General features: G+C 33.1%; 1 long non-coding RNA gene across 1 annotated transcript; it reads right to left on the reverse strand.

The window, feature by feature from the left end:
• Positions 1-16822: 16822 nt before the first annotated feature.
• On the reverse strand, positions 16823-23075 carry LOC128982652 (uncharacterized). Its single transcript, XR_008489705.1, has 3 exons — positions 22982-23075; positions 22732-22791; positions 16823-16910 (listed from the first exon to the last, which is right to left on the reverse strand). It is a non-coding gene; the product is annotated as an uncharacterized LOC128982652 (long non-coding RNA).
• Positions 23076-26545: the final 3470 nt, after the last annotated feature.

A 26545-nucleotide genomic window follows, 5' to 3' on the forward strand; every position in this document is an offset into this window, starting at 1 on the left:
ATTGGTAAACATTTACAGTTTTGTTTTTGGGATTAAGAGTATGGTAGAGATCATATGTCTGTGAATGTATAACAAAGTAAGCCTACACAGTAATTATACTATTAGTCATAACAAACATAAGTACGAACCAGAAACACTAAACTGGAAGGTACATCTGACATATAGTAATTGGTGTCTTATCGTACAATTATTACGTAGCCAAACGTATCATGGACGTAGTTTGGTCATTACATTTCGATTTGGAGGAGTGTAGCTAGATAGTCCTCAATAGTAGTAGGTACCATTATGAAAGATTTAGCATGACTAGATACCATATGGCTAACAATTGAGGTAAATGCACTGCTTTTCATTCACATCGGGTAATATAATTGAAAGTTATCATTTGATAAGCAGTTCTTTTTACATCTTTAGAGTATACGTTGAATATCAGTAGTTTTTGTGTTGTAAAAGAGGCTTTTTTATTTATTCAAAGTATATTAGACCTCGATAACAGTAAAAGGAGCTTTACATAGGACTTCAAGTGTACCTATTTCATAGAATACATATCAATCTAAAAGACATCTCCGTTAAAACTATTGCTTAACATTAAGTATTTTTCAACACAGTGTCAACTTAAAAGAGTCGTAGACTATAGCTATAATACATTCATAGCAAATAGCCGTTTTCAATACTTTGAACATTCGGTACAAAATGCTATAGGAGAATGTGTTTACGATAGGCTTCACAACCCTTATGGTAAATGGGTTAAAAGTAATAGAAACCCACCCATTTATCAATAAACGTGGACTACATTACATTCGTAAAGGTTCTTGACTAAAACAAACATATTTAATCGGACTCGGGGCAAATAAAAGGCTTAGTGAAAATGCCGAATAACTAGATTTTAGTTAATAAAACACATGTCTCCAAAGACTGGACTCTGCTATTGCACAAGACGATAATGACATTTTCGCGAGCGCAGAAGACTACGTTTTCGTGGCCGTAGGAGTCGACGTTTTTGTGATGACTATACTAACTTACATATTATTATTATTATGCATATACAAGTTTCCAGAGAAATCTTCAAGATTTAGCTATCATAGCGAGCTCGTTGTTGTACTACAGTTATATGTTATTGGTGATCGGTGGTTTAAATGTAGGTTTATGAACTAACTATCAAAGCATGTATAAATATTTGACTTTACGTATAGAAAACGTGTTCGGTTACACAATAAGAGAGTAATGTAGTTTAAGGACTGTACGACAATAGCAATTATATACAGGAAATAAGCTTAACCACTATCAAAATTACCTCCAAACGCATGTGATTCTCGAACTATCTTTGTCTACACTGATTTTAGCCTTCAAACATGTGTTATAGCTCTGTGTAGTATGTTTTCGGGTTGATTTAAATTGTAGTACATGGTAGAAATCACACTCTAATATTTTGTATTTTAAAATAATTGCCTGTTTGTTATGGTGACATACAGTATGGAAAGAACTGCTGTATTGTAAACAACAACGGGGCATTCAAATTAGTGGGTGTTCGGATTATGGAGTTACGGAGGTTCTACTGTATGAATAACATAGATCTTGCAGTATAACGGCAGAGTGTATTTGATATTTTTTATCAGAATTAAAACATATCTACCTTTCAACATATGTTAATATTTTACTAGCTGTTGTGGTTTGCCCATGATAATGGGTTAATTTACCTTACCCGGCCCGATTTAGTTGTTATTTAATATAACTAAGGTTTCAACGTCTGTTACATCAAGATGTACCGTTGTCAAGAATATCTGTTTTTCAACGGAAGTCAATCACTTGAGGGTCAATCAGGGGGCTTTGTACCTACACATTACACTCATAAATCCTTGGTAGGGTGTTCTCATAGACAGCTGTACTGTTTAATATTACTATCACAGGATAACACTCTGGGTATCAGTGATAACGTCACCATTGTACCTTTTATTAAATGTGGGCTAGAATTTGATTTCTCACTCAATACAGTACCGGTTTCACATCCCAACCCATATTATTCACAACACACAACCAACACACATCTAAATATCCCTAAATTAGGCCTACCTCCACACAGCTATTTTCAATTATGTTACTTTTTGTGTACATGTCTACCTGCTCATAAGTTCAAGTACTGTTGATATAATTAATCAATTTCATGTAAAGGGATACTCAACCAGTGGACAAAGGCAATTTAACTATTGTCTTATTTTATGGTTATTTCTTTGAGTCTGTCTGGAACCTTTTTCAACACATGCATTAGTTATATTGTCTATCGCATATATGCCATAGGTTTGTTAGGCATTACCAACTAGAGGTTGTCAGTGGTTACTTTTCCCATTTCTTGGTCATTAAAATACACCTTTAACTACAGAAACATTTACTGTAAGCGTACTATTTACTTTGAATGATGAAATGGTTGTAATTTCAGAGGCATAAAGCCTTTAGGTTTCAAAGAAACAAGTAAATCCTCGTTAAATATCTACAGTAAAGGCTAGTTTACAGGTTACCCATCATCGAGGACAAAGTGAAAGAGACAGGATTATACCTAGTTAAATATGGTTAGTAAATTATTTACCCGCTTAAGAGCGTTGATTATAAAAGGTTTTAATGTAGGCAATAGGTGTCTCAACAGGGTGATGGAATGAATAAACAATCTAGATATACAGAATAATAAATGGGATAGAAATAGGTATGCAAGGTACTCAGTGATGAGTAAACAAGGACCTGGTTGTGAGGTAGTGCATAAGTTACGTAAAATGTGTTTATTGATCCGTTGAAAAGTAACTGTAAGTTAAATAATTCAACAAAATAATACTTCCTGTTACGTCAGAAAGGAAAACGCACTCTGATAAGAGCCTCACAGATCTCAGTTGTAAGATGAACTTATTGTAGGGTATACTCAACAAATGTGATGGTGTAATAGTGAAAGATGTATACAGTTCTCATATTTTACTACATTAGTGTAATCTGTTTTGGTAACAGGTAGTAGTGAAGACACAGTTAATAAGTATGATCAGTGTTTTAATACATTAATGTAGTCTGTTGTAGTGAAACATTAAGTGAATCCTAGTGTCAGTTAGTTAGTTTCAAGTGGATAGTATTCCACAGTCAGAAGGTGAGTCTTTGAAAATTGCCATTGATTAAACTAGTTAAGTAAGGTATGAAATTAACTTGGTAAATTACTCATCCTTCAAATGTTTTATAGAGGTCATGTTTTGTTTCTTGTCGTTTTAGTTATTCAGAACAATAATTCATCCAATCACAAAAAGAAGGCTACAAACCATAGAAATAAAATGTCATACACACTAGTGCTCCGGTGTTCTAACTAAACAAACTTCAGATTTTACAATAAACTTGTTCTGATATATGGCATTACATTAAAGCTGATTAATTTGGTGGGGATATATTGCACTACCATTTTTGAAGTATTACCCCAACCGGATATAAAACAATCGGTAACTGATAGGGTTTTAAACCCAGTACCTCTGAGTTAAGGTAGTACATAACTATGTTTACATGCAAAGGTAGCTATCAACAGGTGTTATGCCGAAAAGATGACGTCACTCGTATATCGGATAAACAACACTCTACAAATGTGATGGTATATTAGTTGGATGTTTTAAAATATAGTACATGTAATAGTGAAAGTACGGTGCTTAAGTTTTAATACATTAATGTAATCCGTTTAATAGATAAATTACAAGTTACAGGGATACGGGTAGGTTATTAAAAGTTACCGTTGATTAAATCGTTTAAGTAAGGTTATCATTACTATAGAATCATTTTTACTAGCTATTCTGTTATTCAATACATCAATATACATAGCCCAAGGCATGTTTCGTCGACACTAGCGCTCCAGTGTAAATTAATAGACTTGTTTTTGTAAAAAGTGAGGTAATGATACGTATGCATTACGATCTTTGCGAAAAAGTGAGGTTAGGTCACTTAGCGGTAACAGTTGGTGGGAAAGCCTATGACAGTTCCTACGTGCACAAGTGAGGTTATGTTACAGATACATACAGTGAGGTTATGTTATTTGGAGAGAACAGTTAGCAGGAAGGCAATTTAACTTGCATATTAAGAACTATACAGAGCATAGTTAGACATCAAACATTTAATACACTCATATATAGAATTAACAGTATAGTAACCATTATAGTGAAACTTATATCAAGTATGTTTTATACATTCATTACTAGGGACTTGTTATTTTAAATTAAATACCATCGACACTAGCACTCCAGTAATGAATTAATAAACTTGTTTAGGTAAAAAGTGAGGTTATGTTACGTATGCATATACAGTACGAGGTCACGTGATCAGCTAAGCTTTAACAGTAGTTGGAAAGACGCTGGAGCTGCAACCTGGTGGAGAATTTGAAACTTTAACAACTGATACAACTCAGAGTAAAACATAAAGTGAGGTTATGTTACTTGGTGGGAAAACAGAGGTTATATCACATATACAAGATCATGTAATCAGCTAAGTATCGAACCCATTAACCTCTGAGCTAACCCCAATCAGGTTAGAATCGAACCCGTGAACATACAGCGCTAACCCAACAGGATTAAAATCGAACCCGTTAACCTCTAAAACTAACCCAACCGGGTTAAAATTGAACCCGTGAACCTCTAAAACTAACCCAACCGGGTAAAAATTGAACCCGTGAACCTCTAAAACTAACCCAATCAGATTAAAATCGAACTCGTGAACCTCTAAAACTAACCCAATCAGGTTAGGATCGAACCCGTTAACCAACCCAACTAAGTTAGAATCAAACTCGTGAACCTCTAAAACTAACCCAATTAGGTTAGGATCGAACCCATTAACCAACCCAACCGAGTTAAAATACAACTCGTGGACCTCTAAAATTAACCCAATCAGGTTAGGATCAAACCACTTAACCAACCCAGTCGAATTAGAATTGAACCCGTTAACCTCTAAAACTAACCCACCCGGGTTAAAATCGAACTCGTGAACCTCAAAAACTAACCCAATCAGGTTAGAATTGAACCCGTGAACCCCTAAAACTAACCCAATCAGGTTAGGATCGAACCCATTAACCAACCCAACCGAGTTAAGATCCAACTCGTGAATCTCTAAAACTAACCCAATCAGGTTAGAATTGAACCCGTGAACCTCTAAAACTAACCCAATCAGGTTAGGATCGAACCCATTAACCAACCCAACCGAGTTAAGATCCAACTCGTGAACCTCTAAAACTAACCCAATCAGGTTAGAATTGAACCCGTGAACCTCTAAAACTAACCCATTCGAGTTATAATCGAACCCGTTAACTAACCCAACCGGGATAGAATTGAACCCGTGAACCTACAGCGCTAACCCAATCAGATTAAAATCGAACCCGTTAACCTCTAAAACTAACCCATTCGGATTAAAATCGAACCCGTAAACCTCTAAAACTAACCCAATCGGGTTAAAATCGAACCCATTAACCATTCCAATCGGGTTAGAATTGAACCCGTAAACCTCTAGCGCTAACCCAACCGGAAATAACATGTTTTGTGGTTGGTTAGAGTCGAACCTGTGAACCTCTAGCATCAAGGACTCACACTACTCCTACTACAACACAACACCATACAAGAAAAAAAACACCACAACCAGAAATGAAACGTTAAGTGAATAGTTAGGATTGAACCCACAACCTTAGGCTCATATACAAACAGTTAACTACAATACATTACAAAAGATCACGCCAACCGGATATGATACAAACTATGGTTGGTAAGGATCAAACCCGTGAACCTCTGAGATAAATGACTCACGCTACTCCCGTTACACTACAACAACATACTAAAAATAAAAATATCAACCTGACAAAAAGGGAAGCAGTTGGCGATTGGTAAGGATCAAACCCTTCAACCTCTGGGACCATAGGTTTATATACAAAAGGTTAACTATAATACATCACCATACCAACAAAAGAAAACACCCCAACCGGGAATGACACGATTGGTGATTGGTAAGGATCGGACTCATGAACCTCCAGGATCATAGGTCCACATTCTAAACAAGTTACTGTAACTACTCCTACTACGATACTAAAACTCAAAATATCACCCTAACCAGAAGGGAAGCAGTTGGTGGTTGGTAGGGATCGAACCCGCAAACCTCTGAGATCAAGGACTCATACTACTACTCATACTACTCCCACTACGTTACAACACTATACAAAAAACACCCCAACCGAAAACGAAACGTTTGGTGATAGTTACTTGGTATTTTGCGAATAGTTAGGATTGAACCCGCAAACCTCTGGCTCATACACAACCTCATACATAGCCCACTGCTAGGAAGAACCATTTACACAATCCGTTACCCCATTGGACATACCAAGAGTACATTACATCTATCAAGTGTAAATTTAACATCCAACATTTGGTGGCCTTTACAAAGGCCGTTTTTTATACTCAACGGTAAAGTTCCGCTTAAGCCCTCTTTCAGCTATTTTTAACATTGGATACATGAATTATCATTTGTTTCACATTTGTTATGGACTACTACATTTAGATATGTATGAAATAAAATAAAAATATAATGTTTTTTTACACACCCTGTATATGTAAAGTAAGGTTGTCATTTACCACTATAAACACTGTATCTGTAACTGTGTTTAATAATTGAATAGAAATAACTACATTTACGTAAAGTGAGGTCATGGCGGGAAAGCAGATGGCACAAGAGTGAGGTTATGTGATTTGGAAATACAGTTGGGGAGAGGTTAATTGGCGAGATACGTATACAATACGTAGTGTGAGGTTATGGCAGGAAGGATTTCACCTTGAAATTATGTTTCACAGCTGCGTATGTGGTCACAATTAAGGTTGTTGAACAGTTGACGACTACAATATATGTTACAACTACTTCCATAGCTGGATGGCTTAGACATTATCCATCACCTAGGAGGTCCGGGGTCGATACCCGGTCACACTTTTTATCCTATAATTAATTTGGTTTGTTAAGTACCTATATAAACAAATAAGGTTACGTCAGCTGGCGGGAACGACTGGCGGGAAAGCATACATACAAATAAGGTTATGGTAGGATCAGCTGATCAGATGGTTTACCTGAGGGTGTCACGTGATTTCACCTCAAGTACTGCCACCCCTACTTGTGTATGAGGCTGTGTATGAGCCAGAGGTTCACGGGTTCGATCCTTACCAGTCACATTTACAGTATTTGCTGAGTTTTATTTACATATACCTATATACTACAGTCCATAACAATGACAAAGCAAATTATAATTCCCATATCCATTGTTTAACCGACTGGAAAAAGGCTTAAGCAGAACTTTATCATAGAGAACAAAAATGGCCTTTTTAAAGGCCACCAATTGTTGAACATATAATAAACATTTCATAGATATTATGTATTGTTGGAATGATGGTTAATCTGAATAATGTTTCTTCCTAGCAGTTGGTTGTGTATAAGACTGTGTATGAGCCAGAGGTTCACAGGTTCGATTCTTACCAATTGCCAAATGTTTCATTTCCAACGGGGTGATGTGTTGATTTTTAGTATGGTGTTGTATCATAGTAGGAGTAGCATTAGTCGTTGATCTAAGAGGTTCACTGGTTCAATCCTTACCAATCACATTTACAATATTTGCTGGGGGAAGTGAGGTTATGTTATTTGGCGGGAAAATAAAAAGTGAGGTTAGAACACATGTGAGGTTAGACCACGTGGAAATTCTAGGGCACGGCTTAAGGAAAATACTGCTCTCTGATTGGCCTAGAGGAAATGATTCTCTCTGATTGGCCTAGAGGGAATGCTGCTCTCTGATTGGCTAGGGGGCGTGGCCTAGAGATAGGGCTGCGCTCTGATTGGCTAGGGGGCGTGGCCTAGGGGAATGCTACTCTCTGATTGGCTGATGGGCGTGGCCTAGGGGAGGGGTGGGGATGAAATGCTGCTCTCTGATTGGCGGGCCCAAGTACAGCGTACCCTACTGCCCATATTTTTAAATTTACTATGATAAAGCCAAGATTTATTTATCTATATCTATACTTCTTTAATACGCAAGCAGCTTTTTGTGACAATCACTTCTCCGATACTACTCAACCGATTGACATGTTATTGGTGTCATTGGAAAGAGCAAAAACGTGAAGTTGTGCAGGAAACTTTCTTTTTATGGAAATATTTGGAGAGTGGCGCCCTGGGGCCCTTTAAAGTTTCGAATTTCTCCATAAGATTAACATGGAAACACAATTGTTATGAAACTCCAGCTCTTGTTTTTAAATTAAAAGTGAGAAGAAGAACATACGGTAATTGTAAACAGTCAATATGTTTGCTAATCTAACAGTTTGCTAAAAACATATACTAAATTGGTTGAAATGAAATATTTACTATTTGAGTTTGGGTTAGCGTAAATATTACAATGGAAATAAGCGAGACAGCCTGGATTGATATACTAAAAATAAAAATGACTTAACACTGTGCTGCATTTCTTAGTAATCATTGTAAGAGCCGATTTGCAACTATGGAAAAATCATAGATAACCAACAAGGAGAAGAAATAGAAATAATGGTTTTTTTTTAATTTATAATCGTTATTGTGGACAACCTAAAGCGGCTATGAGTAAGGCTATTTTTAGAAAACGCTAAAAAACAAGATTAGCTTTTGAAAAAAGATCAGATATTTAAAAGAAATTATGATTATATGGATTTGTTATGTACATCTTGAGTATTTCCAAAGTCTTTAAGTCGAATATTTTAAAGTCATCAAAAGTTGTGACTGTTATTCGTTTTAAAATGACGCCTGTAATACTTAGCAATTGTTAGAATTTTAACAACAGGTACAATAGTTTTAACAAAACAGTTATGTATCAAACAGTTTTAGGCACAATGAATTATAAATTTACTAGAAGTTTTAAAATATTATGATTATCATAGGGGACAAAAGTATGTAAACCGTTTGGCTATAAAATCTTAATTTTCTCGCTATGTTCAGATGTAAACAAACACATTTTAACCAAAACAAAAAAACTATATTATTTGTATGCTTCGACATGCTTCGAGAAATGTACCCATTTTTGTCATTAGAAAATATTTACTAAATTTCTTTGAAGCCATCCGATTAAACAATGGTATTTACGAGGGACCACAAGGGAATAGTATATTTAATTTAAGCACATACAATAACTTTATACAGCTTAAATGATTAATGTTTTGGTATGTATTTGGTAGTATTTATCACTTTTGGTAACCGTAATTATTACTTTTAGCGAATTTTCCTATAGGGAAGTAGCTATTACCGTAGGGGGCACGGTAAGACCTAGACCCGGGACCGATTTACTTTTTCATTTTGATGTCCCCAGAGGCCAAAAACACCATTCGTTCAAATTTTTATATATGTATAATTATATATATATATATATATATATATATATATATATATATATATGTACTTATATATATATATACTTATATACATATACGTCCGTGAACGCGATAACTTGAGTAATTTTTGTCCGATTTTGATGAAATTTGGTTTAAAGGTGTAAAGCGGGATAAACTTGAATGAGTTTGCGAACCAGCACGATCGGACCATGGGAACGGGGCTTTATGGGGGGTTTTATGGGGTAAAAATTGGTTTTTCTCACTTTTGACCCTCAAAACACATAATTTCCCAATTTCTCTTTAGACCGTTTTAAAGAGCTTAAAAAACAAATAATTTAGTATATAAAAGTATTTTTGTTCGATTATTAGTAACGGAGAAAATTTAAAAAATTGTAAATTTAAAATGCCCATGTTATTCTTATGGAGAATATTGTTAAATGTTGTAGTTTGCTTGTTTATGGATATATTTTGATCAAACTTGGCAAATTTATTTATTTTGTACTAAGCTATCAATATTTTACTCAAAAACACAATTTATTAGTTTCCTTGTAGCAGCAAACCTAGGTACTCGTTAAACCTAATGTTTTTAAAATATATTTAACTGAAAATCTATTCAGACAAATGGAAATTCGCTTAGTCGGCAGGTTTGCTGCGGCGGGGGTATTGTTCATACAGTGAAGTTGAGATTTTTTTTAAAGATTACATAGTTAAATTATTTATGTGTCGTAAATGAAAGTTGACAAATGAAACAGTTACACGAACACCATCATAATAGACATAAGTTAGAATTTCAGAATGTTATCAGTTAAGTTATCCTGTTATCGAATACTTGTATTACCTATTCTAGTCATAGACTTATCATACTCACCAGTTGTTGGCTTCTGTGGATCATACTCGGCGTATCTCTTTTATAGGACTGAAACCCATTGTGACGAAACTTTTATTTACTGAGGGTTGCATTTTACAATTGCATTTCCACGTTTCTCAAACAATGATACAGCGAAAACTACATTCCACTAAACACAAAGCTTTTATAATAAGCGGTTCTAGTGTTAGTTCAGTTGTTTTATTTCGTATTGAACTTTGGCGCTCTTTTTAATTTTCCATCTTAGGTTATTTTGTACACCAAGCATAAAACATGACTCTAAATATCACAACAAAACGAACACGGTATAATTTGAACACTTTGAGAACTATACAGAGGTTTTTTCAATGGTTTTTTTAAATATTACGTATATGATTCAAATCTTTTATTACTAAGATCTGACTAACATTTGTCACCTCTAAAATCATTAGCTAGGAAAAACAATAATTTATTCAATTTACAACAGCTAATTTAAAACTAAGGATTTCATTAAGAGTACAAAAATATAAAATGTAGAGATATCATATTTTGTAAGATAAAATTCCGTATTCATTTCATAGGGGTGTTGAATGCACCATAAATTATAGCTTTAGTAAAATACCAATAAACAAAATAATACTAATTGCCTAGATAGCTTATGAAACAAAATGTTGGTAGTTGATTGTTAAAATTTTTCAATTGCCATAACCAAAATTGTATAGTCAACGTAAACTCAAATTTTAAATAGAAAGCCCCTTCCTAGCCCCAAAGTATGCTATTAGTTTGGAAATATTCCTAACAGTTATAAAATGATATGACTAAAATAAAGAGCATATTTAAAGTTATCATATTTAAAGTTAACAAATCTCGCACTTTAAACACATCGTCCCAAGTATATAATGACTCACTTCTACTCTTGTCATTAAACATATCATTGAAGCGCCTTTTAGTTGCTTAAGGAGCACAATACTTATTTGCAGCCCTAAGACTAATCACACGAACATAATGCATAAAAAATTACAATTTCGGTTTTCTTAACTACTAATATTTCCAAAGTGTTCGACAAATTCTATCTTTTAAAGGTCAAACAACAACCATTATACCTTATTAAATATCTTTTATAGTAAGCTCCGTTAACGTTAAATATTAGAGAAACCTACTTTTGCTGTAAAAAATTAAGTGCTGTATCAGAACCAGATGTTAACTAAATGAATAATTTACTAAATATTATAATTTACGTACGATGTTATTAGTACTTTATAGTAACAAAGTACTATATAATTTTAGGATTGTGCAAAGAAGTGAAATGTCAAATAACTTATTTTGTCTTGAAGATGGCAAAAAACTAAACAATATTATCGTACACAAATTAAAAAACACTATAAATAAATATGATTAGCTGAAAAATAATGTATTTACTAGAGAACCTGGCGCACGGAATCGTGCGCAATTTAGACAAAGGAGAAGAAGGATTTGTATTGATTTTTTATTTGGCGTTTTCTCGTTTCTTGGTTTTGTTGCTAAAGCTGGTGATGGTAAAATGCCTAATTCAGTTCATAGTTTACCTGCCGTTTTTGCAGTTTCTTTTGTGAAAGTCTGTAAAAGATTCTCTTTTGATTAATTGATGATATTCTAAATGATAAACCAAACCATCTCGTTCCCACCAACAGCTATGGTTGAAGTCTGGGACTTATTTACCGTGAAAACTCTTCTTTGCATACACAAATGTTTAGTTTAAAATCTTTCAATCCTAACATCCTTACCCTAGAACTTGCATCCGTAAAGCATTGATGGCTTAACACCCTTTGTACAGTGTCATCAAATGCTTCCCAGTCATACTTCTATTTCTCCGGCATGTCCTGATAATTTCAAGACTCCTTTAACTTTTTTTGGTACATTTCCTCCACATGTTTTTAAAAGTTATTTCTTTACCTTCCTTAATCAAGCCTGGCGACATATCAAGATTCCTGTTACACAATAATGGTGTTTTCCAGAATCTTTGTGACCCACCCTTCCTAAATTCCGATATAATCGAATATTCTTTTTTCAGATCATTATTATTGTATACTTATCATAAATACAGAAGAATGTATATGCCATCTCTTACAATAGATACAATTACATAAAATATATCGTTTCTTGGATATTGATATTCTCCACTCATTAAATATAATCCTTTTATTTAGTTTCTGTAAACAAAGATCTTAAAAGTCACAACAATTACGTGTAACTGCTGTAGTGTCAGTTCACTTTTAAATTCACTGAACCCTAATAATGTGTTTTGCAGTAAAACACCAATTAATGTAAAAAAAAACACTGTACATTTTTATCTCTTCAAAATCTTTGTCATGTTTCCATTGATTTCAATTTGAGTGTAACCAGCTGTTTCAAGACAAGTATTAGTGTTAAATTTAAAAGTATTCATCTGTTCAAATGTAAACAAACATATTCTCCATAAGGATAATATGGGAACTTTGAAGGCCACTGGGACAGAGCCCTGATGATATTTCAAAGATTTTTTTAAAGATGGCAAATCTACGTGCCACACCCTATCCAACAACACCTCAAACTTGGTAAACAGATGTATAACAGCTTCAAAACAATTATGATAAAAATATGCCTAGTGTATTAAATATATGGATTACTCATTTTCGATAACCAAGCAATATAGGAGAACAAATCTTAACATGAGATTTTAATTTACAAAAATTAAATTATATCAATTTTTCTTTCTACCAATGAAATAATGATAAATATAATACACAATAATTGTTAAGCAATTACTGCTTAATGTTACCTCCATTTCAAAAATAAAGATTTCAATGTAATAATCAGAAACTTTCTATAATTTATAAGTTACGTAAAACTTTTACCATTATCTTTTTAGTTATATGTTTCTAGTAATTAACAACTAAGATTCTATACAATTTTAATTAACTTTCAAGCATTAATTTATAAAGTTAAATGATTTATTATAGAATAAGTTACATCAAAAGCTTCGGAGTAGTCTCTTCTTCTTTTTCATCGTCCTCCTTCTGTGAAAGAAAAGAACAAAATGTCTCATATTATTTACTAAATTCCACAGATTGTTTTATACAATTTGAATAGAATAACAAATCCAATATTGTCTATAATATCTTTCGGCTATCCATATTTTTCAGTTTATGTTTATGTGAATTTTCTATTGTTTCTTCTACTGTTTCATTTTGCAATGACCTAAACTAGAACTAGAAAATAAAAAGCCTAGTCCAATAAATTCTATTAGTTTAGAAAATGTTACTAGCAGTAATAAAGAATATTACTTTAATGAAGAGCATATTATTAAAGTGTTCAATAAATCTCGCACTTTTAAACACATGGTCCCAAATATGTTATGACCAAGCAATTAGAATTATCACACGAACATAATGCAAACAAATTTCAATTTGTTTATCTGAATTACTAGTTTATCCAAAGTGTTAACGATAGTTTCGAATTATCTAGACACACGTAAAGTGTTAAAAACATATTCTTCCCAAAGACTTCATCCTTTTAACATTTTAAGTTTAAAAAAACATTAGCAAAACATTAGCCTTAAAATTAAATTCATTGACTTCATAACAGGTATTGTTTGTAATTTAAAAAATGGTTAAGTACTTAACTAGTTTTCATTGATTTAAAATCCAACTTAATTAATTAGTTTACATTAGTAAATTAATTACAACACATATTTTGGTTTGTTTATTGTTTCCTTGTGTTAGATATTTAAGTACAATATGTAAAATTTAAAATGTTTTTATTTGCACATTGTAAGGTATTTTATTTTATATTTCTGAAACCTATTCTACTAAGTTATTACTAGAGTTTTTAGAATCGGGGTAAAATATTATTTTATTTTAAGCAATCCAGTCCTTTGAGTTTTCATTTTCAATACGCTCACCTGTAGAATTTTACCTTTGATCGGGATGTTCCCCTCCCCTGACCGACTAGATAGTGAGCAGCGTCGGGTTAGGTGTGCCTTGGACCACTCGTGTCGTGATAATATTCTCTTTTTGTACTCTTTTACTCTTGTATAGTTTATGCCTCTAAATTCAGTGTAATTATTGTGATTGTCTCAACACCCTGTCCGCCACATCATAAAGACTACCAAAAATGATAGAGGGCCCTCACTTCACAGCGACATCTCAGTTTGGAACTCTCTACTCATGATTTGGTTGTACAGGTATTTTTAAATGGTCCTTCGGTTGCAAAAAATTACTCACAAATATTTAACACCTTGTTTATTGTTTCTTGGCTTGTTTGTTGTTTGACTGCTCAGCAACTTTCTTGTAAGGTGTGGTAATTGATGATAAATAAATTACCTATATCACCTGTTCCATGGGACCTGCTATGTGAGTAATAAATATCGCATTGGCTTGCCTGTCCGATTAGTAAAAGGGATAACAAGTATGATTAGGTTTTTGCCGGTTAGGTATGACGGAATTTGGGTGAAAACCTTTTTCCGTTTTGTCAAAAAACTGAATTTGTATAATAATAATTTTTTGAGTGATGTTAAAACCAAGAACAAATCATATAATACGTGATACAAGAAAATACAGTTTTTTTTTCACCATTAAAAAATTTAAAGGATGTTCTGATATAAGTTGAACATAGAAGTGAAATACATAGGTATATAATGTTTGACTTATATATTTTAGTTCCAATTCTTTATTCTTACTTAAGTCTTATAATAATTAATTGAACATTTAATGTTTATCAATAAAAAAAGTCTATGGGGAAAATATCTCTCAGTTCTGGTTATGAAAAAGTTGCAATACACAATATCTTGAGAAAGATAAATAAAATGTAAGTTTTCGCTACAGAGGGTGTTGGTCATTAGTAACTGAAATGAAACACATTACTCAAAGATATTCCTCGTTGCGAGAGTGTGGTTTGCACTTTATTCTCGTTTGTTACATGACAATTACTAAGAATTCTCTTGAGCTCATTTAGTTGTTGACTTACAAGGAGTTTTTATTTTACCCAACCCCATTTGTACTGCCACTATAGTCAACCTCCTTCTTTAACACATTTACGATGTTTAATGTAAATGCTAAGCCATTTGGTATTTATAGGATGTAAACCATTATATATGCATTTGTTATTTGAATAGGTACAAAACATGCAGAAAATGGGGTCTATTACCAGACGATGAAAACATCTTTTGTGTGCTGTTCAGGATCCCGGCCTTCTGCTGATCTGCTAACGCCTAGACCAGTCTTGCACATTAGATGATCTTTTACATGCGAATGACAAAGCCCTGTCGGTAGCTAATTTTTGGAAAAGCGAAGTCTGATTTCCGGACACGGAAAGTAAGTAAGTATTTGAATAGGTAATAACATATTGATTTAAATAATAATGTTTTATAAATATTTTTGCAACACACAACATTTTCAATGCGTAAGTAAATATATTTTTATGGAGTGAAAGTAACCTTTTAAGGATGCTACATTTACGATATGTAAATACGTTATGTTTTCAGAGTTTGTTTATTTAATATTTAAAGCTCGTTTACCCAGTAATAGTATGTGGTTTTTAAACCAACGGTAGGTTTAAAAGGTAATTGCAATTTAAATCACTTAAACGGGCCTAAGTATTGTTTGAAAAATCTATTTTTGTATTAATTTATTGTAAAATTTTGATTCACTTGAAAATTTGCTAAAACAATTAAGAGGTCACCATGTCAAATACAAGCCATTCATAATAGAATTAGTTTCATAGCCCACAGATCCTAGAAAACTTATGTGATTAGTAAAGTTTAGTTGGAATCGGTAACACGACCGATTTCAGTTATACACTTTCAACTACTTTCCTCATTACTATAATATAATACAAGCAACAGTTTGTATATAATTCGTATTAAATTAAACATACCATTTTTCGACACTTCCATTTTGTGAATATAATGCTGTCAGTATCACTTATTAATACCAAAAATGCAAATAAGTCATTAATTTAAATACTGTTTTAGTTCAATAATGAGTAACTGCAAGTAATTCATTATAATAGAGCTTGTGGTTTTTTTTTATATATCTAACAATTCATAATTGGGAAAGTGTAAATATGTTTACCAGTAGTGATATTTGTTTATTATTCTTATTCGGAATGCTTTACTGGATATTGTAATTCACGTACGATGTTTTGATACTCCATAGTAGCAAAGTACTGTATAATTTTAGGATTGTGCACAGAAGCGAAATTTTAAATAGCTCAACCCGTTTTGAAAAGGAAAAACTAAACCATATTATCGTACACAAACCAAAAAACACTTTAAAGAAATAAGATTAGCTCAATTATAAAATAATGTATTCATTACTCTTTTTTTTAACCAAGCAATATAGGTCAATAAATCTTAACAAATGATTTTAAATTGCAAAAATGAAATTTTTTTTCTTTTTTCTACCAATTAAATCATAATAATTATAATAAACAATTGCTTAATGTTAGCTCCAGTTTAAAATCAATGAATCAATTTCTGAAATGAGAAACTTCTCTAAATTATTATTAGGTACGTAAAACGGATGCCATTATTTTACTTTACTTATATGTTTCTAGTATTTAAAAACTAAGGTTCTCTAAGGTTTTAATGAACATTCAAGCATTTATTTATATAGTTTAATAATCTCTTATAGAATTATGTACATCATAAGCTTTGGAGTAGTCCCTTCTTCTTTTTCATCGTCCTCCTTCTGTGAACGAAAAGAACAAATGTCTCATATTATTAACTGAATACATCATATTGTCTTACAAAAGTTGAATACAATAACAAATCTAATACTGTCTAAAATATCTTTTGCCTATCCGTATTGTTACAACAGATACGAGTTTTTGAATTTAGTTTCCAACACAAGCTGTAGAGATAACTACTTGACATTGCAGATATTTAACGCAGCTAAGTTATTAAGTCATGACAATCGAACGACTTATATTACTAAAAGAAAACAATATCATTTCTAATGATTCAGTTGTTATTAAATCTATATGAAACATGATACACAATTAGATTAAACTAAACTTAAAATTGACCTAACTATAGATGTTAATTGTAAGCCTAGCTGTATTTACATTTTTTGTCTATACAAAACACTCCAGTTTAAATTGTTGTGTAAACGTAATATGACAATAAAGATTAGAACCTACTGGATTACAGAAGAGAAACAACTGACAAGATATTCATTCAGGAAATAAACGTGAATATAAATCTATTTGTCTTAAAGCTGTTGTGTTAAAGTTGAAATTTAATTACGAAAAAGTGTATATACCCAGATTCCAAGCTTTACAAAACCTCCAAGTAGAAGATTATGTAAATAAAAACTGGAGTGTGTTTAAGGAAAGCATAATAAAAACAGCGAAAGAAGTGTGTGGGAAAAAGAAAAGAACCAACAAAAAACCCTGGTTTGATGAGGAATGTGAAACAAAGGTAATAGAGCGAAAGGAGAAGAAAAGGGCATGGTTGTGCAGCCAGTCCACAGAAGATAAACAACAATACAATGAAATAAGTAGAGAAACAAACAGAATATTGAGACAGAAGAAAAGAAGGTACATAAATAGTCTGATTGAAAAAGCAGAAGAAGAGAGCACAGCAAATAATGCAAGAGATTTTTACAAAAAAGTAAGGTTTTTCAAAAAAGGTTACACTCCAAACCCTTATGGAGTGAAAAACAAAGAAGGCATTGTTGTTACAGAAACCCAACAGGTTTTAGAAAGATGGAGAGAATATTTCTGCGACTTACTAAATGTAGATGGTGTGGACTTTGCACCAGAAGAAGATAACGATGACGTATACTATCACGTTCAACCAAAGGTTGAGGCACCAACCAGAGAAGAAGTCGAAGCAGCAGTCAAAGCTCTGAAGAGCAATAAAGCCCCGGGCAGAGATGGGATAGCAGCAGAAATACTGAAGAAGGGAGGGGGAGTAGTAATAGGAAAGCTTTGGGAACTGATTAAAATAATCTGGGAGAGAGAAGAAATTCCAGAAGAATGGAGGGAAGCAATAGTAGTCCCCATCCACAAGAAAGGAGAGAAAGAAGAATGTAGTAATTTTAGAGGCATATCACTCCTTAGCATACCGTGCAAAGTTTTATCAAAGATAGTATTAAATCGGATCGAAGAATATGCAAATGAACTAATCCTAGATCATCAGGCTGGTTTCATGAAAGGCAGGTCCACAATGAATCAAATATTTATCCTTAAAGAAGTCATATCGAAGTACTGGGAGTATAATAGGGAGTTTTTTGCAATATTTATTGATTTCCAAAAAGCGTATGATAGCATAAATAGAGAGAAACTGTGGAAAAAGATGGACAAATTTGGAATCCCAACCAAACTTATAAACCTTGCTAGAACAACTGTAGCAAATTCCACATGTTCAGTAAAAGTAAACGGGAGAGTCTCGGAGCCCTTTACAGTAAATGCAGGGGTAAGGCAAGGGGATGGGCTCTCCCCAATCCTCTTCAACTTAGCAATAGAAGAAGCTCTACAAGAAGTGACAACAATAGATAAGGGAATTTCAATTGGCTCCAGAATTAACATCAGTGAAGTGAATAAAAATAGTAAATTCTTATTAGTATTTTCTAACTAGTTTTAGCTAATTCTCAAAACGAGGTGAATAAGAATTTGCTAAGACTAGTTAGAATATACTTGGATCATTTGGCAATTCCTAGTATATTCTAACAGGTTAGAACAAACTAGGCCTAGAAAATACTAAGATAACGCAAACGTTCAAGTGTAAGATGAGGAAAACAAAAGAAACAATAAACAATAATTTCAATAAAGTAAACTTTTGTATTAGGCAAGCTCACGTATTTTAAGTCGGCACGGCTCTATGATGATTTTTGATACAAAATTGAAAGAGGGTGTCCATATTGCAGGTGACTATCTATAACTAAAGGTGGTAATCTGCATGTCTTTTTCATAGTTATGCGTAAAGTGTTATTTTATTACCGTAATCAGAGATCGGCATTATAGTGGTATTAACGAGTATCTTTAAAAAGATTATAACGCATTTAAATGTTTCTAACTTGGAAAAGTAACGTTTTAATACTAAACTAGTTTCTTTTCCCTATCATAATATATAATTAAATTATTTTCCTATTCATATAGATTAATTATTCTGAAGTAAACGTAAAATATAAGAAAATCTAACAAAAAACCACTAAGTGGTAACACTTCCCCCGCCAAGTCAGCAACCCAAAAAAGACAATAAATCACCACTTTTCCGCCAAGTAAAACAATGTAATGTATGTAAGTTTGGCAACTTGGCGGCTGACTTTTGCTTGTTTTTTTTTTCATTAAAGTTACGTTGGTGGATAATTTCACAAATCAACTTCTCTAATTAATTAGTCCAACTAAGTATAATAATTTCGAGGTAATCAGTAAATATAAAACTATCACTATTATGATTTTATGAAATGTGACACAAATAAGGTCAAATTTTGTAAAATAAGCTCTCATCTAGCAATGTACTATTGGGAGAGATACTTGCTCAATGAAACTAATTTTATGGTATTTTTTAAAGTGATCAAGCAAAAGTCTGCCGCCAAGTGGCCAAACTTACATACATTACATTGTTTTACTTGGCGGAAAAGTGGTGATTTATTGTCTTTTTTGGGTTGCTGACTTGGCGGGGGAAGTGTTACCACTTAGTGGTTTTTTGTTAGATTGTATTTATTTTTGTAGAAAATTAACAGTTAAAATAAAAATCCTCTTTTCTCTTATATAGACCAGGGCACAACTACACATAAAATGCATTGGTGTTACATAAGTGTTCCGATAATTAAACCCGTATATCTAAAGACTAGTGTAAATTGAGCCCTTATTAGAGAAGTAAAAATGTAATCAAACAGATTAGGTTTGTTAGAAATAGCATAAGGCAAAACAAATATTGAAAAACTCATTTTTATCCTAAATTTACATATCACTTTTTACATTCACTTTTTTGCTTGTTTAACATACGTAGACGAATTTTCCCGATTGTTTTATTTGTTTTAGTGTATCAAAACATAAAACTAACCTTATTTAGTTAAATAAATTTTGGCAATATTATGAAGAAACAATGTTAAAACTAACCTTAGTACTAGTACTAAGTTTCAAGTTCCTAGGTTTCATATGTTTTGATAAGTAGTATTAAACTGTTAAAAATGACGAGCTGCTGTACCAGTGTACCATCGGTACACTGCATTTTTCAATGGAAAGTATCGGGGAATATCACTGCTCTAAGTAATTTTATATAGTAAGTAGCTCAAATCATTCGGTATACCTGAAAAAAATACTTTATAAAAGTTTTAAAATAATTTTTCAGCTGATCCTATGAATTTCTCTAACATTTTAAATTAATTGAGATTTAATCGCAGCTGATCCTTCTTTTGTTTTGATTTTAATCCCAGGGTTTATGGGTCAACGCACCGACTTGTGACCCTCAAAAGGCACATCTACACGCTAAGGGCTTTCAAACAACATAAAAAACATTAAAATTGAGCCAGTGGTTTGGGCTGTAGGTCCGTCAACATTTAAGGAGAAGAAGGAGAACACGGAAAATTTGTGAATTTTCAAACTAGTTTTTCTTGGCTCAAACACAACCTTTTTTTAAATTCTTTTTTTCATTTTGCCAAGAATGATTGCCCCTATCCAGTGGATGAACAATTATTTTAATAGCTTTTGTTTCTTCAGAGCTATAGACGAGTAAAAAAGCCACTTTGTCACGTCATGTATATATACACTGCAGCAGCTGTGTACCGCTGGGGGACTTGGCGGGGCGGAACGCTGCCGCGTTCCTTAATATTTCCTTTAATATATAAACAAAACAGTTCAGTATGTTTTTTATATATTTATGTTATCCAGCTACAATTTATTGATTTTCAAAATACACGTACAATATTTAATTTCAATCATATTTAACAGAAGAAACCAAAGATCTCTCACTTCCAGAACTTCAACGTTTGGTACTGATACAGCAGATCAAACTGATCAAAATTCAAATTAAAAAGGAAACGTTACAGTTGGAACTTGGAAGTACTTAAACACCCTAAGAACTCTATTGGAAGTGACATGATTATGGGCGACAACATTGATGGCACTGACGGCTTCTTTGGAAATAAATACATTGTTTTATATACATTGTTAAAGTCTCCCAACTTCTATTTCCTACCCCATATCCAAGATTTGTAATAAATAAAAAAATATTTAAAAAAAACATAAATAAACTTAAATTTTTGTTCATAGAAGCAAGCACTGTATGGGGGACTTTACAAGTGCACATGCTTCTACTCCAGTAAATGTACTGGTAAATGTACTGCTTGGACTTATCTACATCTAACTCACGCCTGACAGAGTACGTTTTTCTGTTCCGTACATGCATAAACATAGCCACGATGACTGATAACCCTTTTTTGGCCTCCGTCACCAGAATGCTAGCCTGCCTACCCCTAGCTTAAAAATCTTTAAGAATATACTAGCCCTGGCTAGTAAAAACTAACGTTTATTCACCTACAAAGGTTAGAATATTCTAGTCATTTGATGATCTTAGAATTTACTAGGGGTAGTATATTCTGACTACTTTTATTCACCTAAAACTTAGAATATACTTGAAATCAGCTTAGTTTAAGCAAATACTAGTTTTTATTCAAACCACCCAATATTAGCGTTTGCAGACGATGTCGTCATTTTTGCAGAAACTTTAGAGGACCTACGCCAACTAACAAAAATATTTATGGACAAAACAGGACAATTAGGATTAAAAGTAAATGATGGGAAAACCAAATATATGCAATTTTCAAGAAATCAAGGTATAGCCCAAGACCCACTGCAGGTAGATGACCATACATTTGAAAAAGTAGAACATTTTAAGTACTTAGGGGTTATCTTATCCAGGGAAAACAAAGAAGAAATAGAAATTCAAAATAGACTAAATCTGGCAAACAGATGTTTCTACGCTTGCAACAGACTGATGTCCTCTAAGTTACTGTCTAAAAGCACCAAAGTTAGAATTTATAAGACAATAATCAGCCCAGTATTATTATACGGAGCTGAAACATGGAAACCAAATAAAAAAGAAGAAAAGAAGTTAATCACATTCGAAAATAAGATTTTAAGAAAGATTTATGGACCAATTTATGAAGGTGGTGAATGGAGGAAGAGACACAACAGAGAACTGAGAGAACTCTACAGAGATCCAGATGTGGTGTGTGAATTTAAGTGTAGAAGAGTTAGATGGGCTGGACATGTTTTACGAAGAAAGGAGCAAAATAAGTTAAAATTAGTTTTACTAAGAAATCCCGAAGGAAGACGACCGAGAGGAAGGCCAAAACAAAAATGGTGGAGCCAAGTAAAGAAAGACATGGAGCAACTAGGAGCAACTGAGGAGGATGCAGAGGATAGAGCAAGATGGAGAGGCTTTGTTGGTGCGGCCAAATATCTTCTTAGATATGCATGGCCCTGGGAGTAAGAGTAGGTAAGTAAGTATATACACTTTGTGTTTGTAATAAGTCAATGCAAATAAACCATAATACTTACTGTGCACTTGTTTATATTACTTTTTCCCGACCCCGATTAGGCCCCCTCTAGCAAGGACACCTGAAAATAAATTATAAAATTTCGTGTCAGCAAATTCAATGATGACCTAAAAAATTTTACAATGACAGTTGGATCGTCCCTTCTTTTAATTAACTTATTTTGTGTTAGTATGTTTATATAAGGCACAAGCCTTACCATATATGTATTTTGCACACATCAACATAACATCTTAGTGTATCGCTAACAATACCTTCCATGAAGAGAGCTGCCATGACAGCGGCGACAACGAAACTTTGGGTGGCAGACATTGCTAATAATTTGCTGAAAAATATTAGAAAAGTGTAAACATAAAAAAACAGTTTGGCACCCAACCCTTAGCCCATATTTTAAAATTTACTATGGATATAGCCAAGATTTATTTTTCTATATCTATGCTTATTTAATACGCACGCAGCTTTTTGTGACAATCACTCCTCCGATACTACTGAACCGATTGACATGTTTTTGGCGTTATCGGAAAGAGCGTAAACGTGAAGTTGTGCAGGAAGCATTATTTTTAGGGAAATATTTAGAAAGTGAGGCCCTGGGGCCCTTTAAAGTTTCTAATTTCTCTATAAGATTAACATGGAAACAAAACTTGTTATGAAACTCCAGCTCTTGTCAGAAATTAAAAGTAAAAGAAGAACATATGTTAATTGTAAATAGTCAATATGTTTGCTAATTTAACAATCTGTTAAAAACATTTTTTAAATTAGTTAAAATGAAATATTTATTTTTTGAATTTGGGTTAGATATTACAATAGAAATAAGCGAGAGAGTCTGGATTGATATTCTAAAAAGAAAACTGAATTAACACTGTGCTGCATTTCTTAGTAATCATTGTAAGAGCCGATTGGCAAACTATGGAAACATAGGAAAATCATAGAACGCCACCAAGGAGAAAAAATAATAATAATGTTTTTTTTTTCAATTTATAATCATTATTATGGACAACCTAATGTGGCTATGAGTAAGGCTATTTTTAGAAAACACTAAAAAACAAGATTAGCTTTTGAAAAATGATCAGATAAGTAGGGTAAAAATGAGAGAGCTAGCACCACCGTGTTATTAAACGGCTGAGAGAACTGGCACGGGGAGAACGTACATGGGTGAGAGAGCTGGCACGGTGAGAGAGCTGGCACACGGTGTCGAAAGTTTCCGTCGGCGTGTCGGGGTGGACGGTTGAGAGAGCTGGCACCGCGGAGGCTGGCACACGGGAAAGGTGTCGGTGGTGTGTCGTGGTGGACGGACGAGAGAGCTGACACCGTGGAGGGTACAGGTGTGACAAGATGTATTATAAATATTTAAATTAACATTTTGATTTTTAAGGTGGTGATGATTAACTCGCAAACGCTTGTCGCTTTTGTCAATTAGTGTTGAGTGTAGATAGTTTTCCAAATGCGTGGAGTAAATAGAGTGTTTAATTGTTAGCCTGATGTAAGGAATAATGGATAAATAATATGTTTATATAGATTAATTTAAAAACGATTATGGTGGAATCGCAAGCGATTTTATGGCATGCGCTCGTATATCATTTAACGTTGAGGTTGTTTCCACAAATATGTGACATATTTTGTTTGGGAATTTGTGTTCGAAACTTATATTTTAAAAACTACCATGTGATTAAAAAAATATATATATAAAATATTAGTTTCATCTGTTTAAAAAATCTTAGGACTGACATATGTTGTATTTTAAAATAAGTTAAACAATTTACAGATTGTATAGTATTTAGATAAGCGCTTAATGGATTTGCATCGTGGCTTATCGTGACGTTGCAGAAAACATGCGATAGTGATAACTGCGAGTGCATCATCAATTCATTTGAGTCAAACAACAGATAAGATGTCTAATTTATATACCAATTATTTGTTTACAATCTGAAGCAAGTCTTTATACTGATATCGATACGAGGTAGGTTGTGTAGGTCATGTTTCAGGTTGACGAGCGGTTATCGTCTCGGGCTTCGACGCCACGGGACCGGGTTCGGGACTGACGAAGGTAAGTATATTAGGATAATTTATTTTTACTATATTTAATTGTAATTTATATATGTAATAAAAGAAATGTTTTTGAGTTTAGTATATATTTATTCACAATAAGCAGTAGTACTACAGTATAAAAAATGTCTATTATATATCATGTTAAACAATATTATCTTTTGAATCCAGGAGTTTTTGGACGAAGGAAAACCAAGCCATTTTACAAACACTTTATCATCCTTCTTCTTGAGAATCTTTTCGACTAAGTAAACGTCTTTATGTTTAACCTTAGTTAGCTCTTCTTGATAGAATCCTCCGGCAATGGGTTGGTTCTCGGCATCTACCAACTTGTAAGTGACGGGTTCTGTCGGAACTACTTGCGTGATGCGAAATATTTCTGTGGAATAATTCGGAGTATATCCCTTGGCGAATTCCCCTTTATATTTGCTAATGCGGACGTAGTCGTTAATTTCAAACTTAGGTATCATTCGTAGTTTGGGTTGTTTATATGAATAAATGGTCTTTAGTAATTCCATTTCATTCTTCTTTGATACGTCACACGGCTTCATTTTTATAGTCGAATGTTTCTTTGTATTGTAGAAGTCCATTAGTTGGTCTAGTATGTCGATCCAATTGTAAGTACCATTAATTGTAAATTTTTTCCACATAAAATTTTTTAACGTGCGATTAAATCTTTCTGCCACGCTCGACTTTAAAATGCTGTAGGTAGAATAGTGGTTAATTTTATAATCACCCATCAACTTTTTAAACTCGGAATTGTAGAATTCTGTTCCTAAATCGGATTGTAAATTTTTTGGAACCCTTCCCTGTTTTAATATGTTTTCCATTGCAAAAGTAACCTCTTTACTGGTTTTAGTTTTGAGAGGTCTTGACCAAGCATATTTTGAAAAAACGTCAATTACTGTGATTATATACTTGAATCCCTTATTGACCTTGTAATATTTTGTCATATCAATTAAATCACACTGCCAAAGGTCGTCAAACCCTTTCACAACTACCTTTCGTCGAGGAAAATTCTTTCTTACCGACTTATGTAACTCGTTAGCAATATCTTCTTTTATACCCATAATATTAGTTACTCTATAACTCCTTTATCTCTGAGCTCTGATATTATATTTATAACTTCGTTATTGTGACTAGTATTACCTGAAATCTCTGATAATTTCAATAATCGCAGCCTGTCCACAATTTCATTTATATTATCATAATGCACATAGTCTGGAGCACATGGATAAGTATCCAATTTTAAATAGGGAGTTTTTAACCCACTCCCTTTCTTAAAAATATTTTTTATATAGTTTCTGTATTTAAATGTATTTGTAGCTTGAACCTTCTCTCCATCAGAATGTCTCACTAAATGAGCATTTGTAAGCAGTAATATATCTTTAAAAGAATTCAGATCATCTTTAGTGATAAGTGTCTTATTTGGTTTCTTCTTAAACATAAGTTCCAACAAACCAATTGTTGGTTTAAATTTTTGACCTTTTATTTTAATGAAACTATCAGATGGATCGTAGTTAATTTTACTATTTCCAATCATCCATTCATCATTATCACCTAAATATACACCATACGTATGATCCATTTCATTTTTACTATCGTTAATAGATTTATTGATATAATCGTTAAAATTTTCTTCGTTTTCATCATGTTCACTATTGGAATCCGATTCTTCTGATAATGATTCATTGGTTTGAATTTGTGAAGGTTTGCTTTCATTCATAACTTTAAGTGATGACGACGGAGTTTGTTCACTATCAAGAATTGATGAA

This window comes from Macrosteles quadrilineatus, unplaced genomic scaffold (genome assembly GCF_028750875.1).
Source record: "Macrosteles quadrilineatus isolate MER2022 unplaced genomic scaffold, UCM_ALF_1.0 Scaffold_901__1_contigs__length_26544, whole genome shotgun sequence".
NCBI classification, from domain to species: Eukaryota; Metazoa; Arthropoda; class Insecta; order Hemiptera; family Cicadellidae; genus Macrosteles; species Macrosteles quadrilineatus.